The 2,850-nt window shown below is 39.5% G+C and overlaps 1 pseudogene; it reads right to left on the minus strand.

Moving 5' to 3' along the window:
- Window positions 1-252: 252 nt before the first annotated feature.
- LOC100668500 (heterogeneous nuclear ribonucleoprotein A1-like) lies at window positions 253-1,621 on the minus strand (annotated as a pseudogene).
- Between the last annotated feature and the right edge of the window lie 1,229 nt (window positions 1,622-2,850).

The following is a 2,850-nucleotide window of genomic DNA, read 5'->3' on the forward strand; positions in this document are numbered from 1 at the left end:
TCCCATGCTTAGCAATCTTCCTTGGTTTCCCATCTATTTCAATTCTCATATGGGAACTTTACCTATTATCATCACCATCATCATCATTATTCTTCTTTCATAAGTAAAACTTATATTCTGCTGGCCCCTACCCTTCTTGCCAGTGAGATGTATGTAATCTTTCAATCATAGGTTTTTATTATAATCCTCACAATTCTTCCTTTCCATATTTACTTTTCCCAGTTATTTGAAGAACATGTAATACATTTCATGATTTGATAATTGCTATTAAACTATCATTATTGTGACTTTTACAGCAAAGAATATTTAAGAAACATTTTTTTAACATACATTTATTCAGTGTCATTATTAGACTTAATAGTAATCAACAGCATGGGTGTAAAAAAAAACTACATTAAAACTCTTTGTTGGAATGCTTTACACTTTCCACAGAACAGAAATTAAAATAACCTATTACACAATTTGTCACAAATACAGTCCTCAATTTTTTGCCCATACCCATGAGTATTGTCTAAAACTGTCTCTTTGTATAGTTAGGCCCTGCCACCACTGTGTTTGGCTGAGTTCACAAATCTGTTGCAACCAGTAGCTTCCCTGTTACTTCTCTGGCTCTCCTTTCCTGCTAACCTTTGTTTCCTGGCAGTCATTAAAACCTTCTGTCCCTGCCATAGCTATTCCTGCTGCTTGAACCTCCATAGCCACCTTGGTTTCATGGTTTGACAAAGTATTGACCTTCATGACAGTAAGGGCCAGAGCTTCTGCGGCCAATGTTTCCTCCCTTCATGGGTCCAAAATTTGAAGATTGTTGTAATTGCCAAAATCATTGTAGCTTCTACTACCTCCAAAACTGTTTCCATCATTACTAAGCCTGTTATAACCATCCTCACTGCCTCGATATCCACAGCTGCCACCGAAGCCACCTCGCCCACTAAAGTTTCCTCCACAGCCAAAGTTGTCATCCTCACCAAAACCACCTCGACAGCCACCACCAAATTTTCCAGAACAACTTCAACCTTTTTGGCTAGATGAGTGCGGCCATCTCTTCCTTTGACAGGACTTTCCTTGCTTCACAGTTGTGGCCATTCACAGTATGATATTTCTAAATTACAATCTATCTTATCTATGGAGTCATTGTCATCAAGGGTTACAAAAGCAAATCCCCTCTTCTTGCCACTGCCTTGGTCAGTCGTCATTTCAGTCATTTCAGTTTCCCCATACTGCTCAAAGTAACCTCGTAGGTGACATTCTTTGGTGTTTTCTTAATGCCACCAACAAAGATCTTTTTCACGTTTAAGCAGGCACCTGGTCTTTGAGAGTCTTCTCATGAAGACTTTGGTCCCACGACTCTTCCATCCACCTTGCGTGGCCTTTCATTAATGGCTGCATCTACTTCCTCCACAGTAGAATAAGTGACAAACCCAAAGCCTCTCGAGCACTTGGTGTTTGGACCTCTTATCACCACGCAATCCGTGAGCGTCACCCATTGGTCAAAATGGCGCCTCAGACTCTCATCCGGTGTTTGAAAGCTTGACCCTCTAATGAAGAATTTCCACAGGTGTTCTGGCTCTTTAGGATTCTCTGACTTAGACAGGACGACAGTGGGAAGAAAAACCTTAACCATGTTTCCTCCACAGCATCCACAGGCAGAAAGGAGTAGGCTACTGAATGTATCTCAGAAACACATTTTAGTAGCATAAAAAATGTGTGTTGAAGGAAGTAGAAATGCAATTAAGATATATGAAAAGAAAGAAACAAAGTTTAGTTAGATGAACTTTGTTGTCTTCTTTAGGAATCCCCATACCTTTTTTATAAGACCTGTCATAAGGCATAGATAGGCTGTTCAGGTTCCTCTTGATCTTTGCTCAACTAAGATGAAGAGGAAGAATGGCTTCATATCACATATGGCATTACCTGTCCACCAAGAATCAGGGCATTAGTTTTAATTCTACATTTTGACAACTATTGTCAGAGAATTTCTTTATTTCCTATAATAGCAATGATTTCTCTCTTTTGAGAGTTGCTGATCCAAGGTTAAAGCTGATTATTCCCCCAACCTTTTTATAAGTGCTTTGTTAAATGGCACCTGTCTGTGCTTAAATATTAGGTAGCAGAGCTATTAGAAAGGGAAGCCAGGAGGATGGCAGACATAAATATCTTTTCCTGCGTTGCTGGGACAAGGTGACCTAAAAAATAGTCACTGCGTTAATGTTAATGAGGATAAACAAACCCTGTGGCAAGACTCAGTAGGGCCCAAACCACAGTGTTTATTTCTAAGCACACCAGGCTCTGTGGTGGGAATATAGAGATGAATGTATTAGCTCCTATTCTTCCGTCCCCAAGAAGCTCATTGTCTAGCTTCTTTTTTTCTGTGAGGATGGAAATCCTCTGTAGAACTCATATATCACTATTGGAATAATGTGGAGAAACTCCTCAGAGAGGAATGGTTAAGCATATCTCAGGATGAGAAAGGTCAGAACATAGACTTTGTGGTAAATATGAGACTTTTAGCAATTGTACTGTTTATCCCCAAACTTTTGCTCTCAGACTTATTAAATAACTGGTATGTTGCTATGAGTCAGAATCAACTCAACCACAGCAGGTTTGGTTTGGTTTTGGTTTATGCCATCTTTATTTCCTCTCCACTTCATTCCTTAACTTCTTGAGCTCCTCCATCCTGATCACTTCTCTGAAACTACATCCTGATTGCTCAACTGAAACTACATTCTAAAAGGACGTAATTTCCTGATTGTTAATTTAACGGTATTATCTAGACAGAACAGTGATGTAGTTAAGAGAATGGGCTTTGCAATCAGCCAGACTTGGGTTAAAGTCCTGGTTCTATCACTTACT

The sequence above is a fragment of the Loxodonta africana genome, chromosome 2 (genome assembly GCF_030014295.1).
Source record: "Loxodonta africana isolate mLoxAfr1 chromosome 2, mLoxAfr1.hap2, whole genome shotgun sequence".
Lineage (NCBI taxonomy): Eukaryota > Metazoa > Chordata > Mammalia > Proboscidea > Elephantidae > Loxodonta > Loxodonta africana.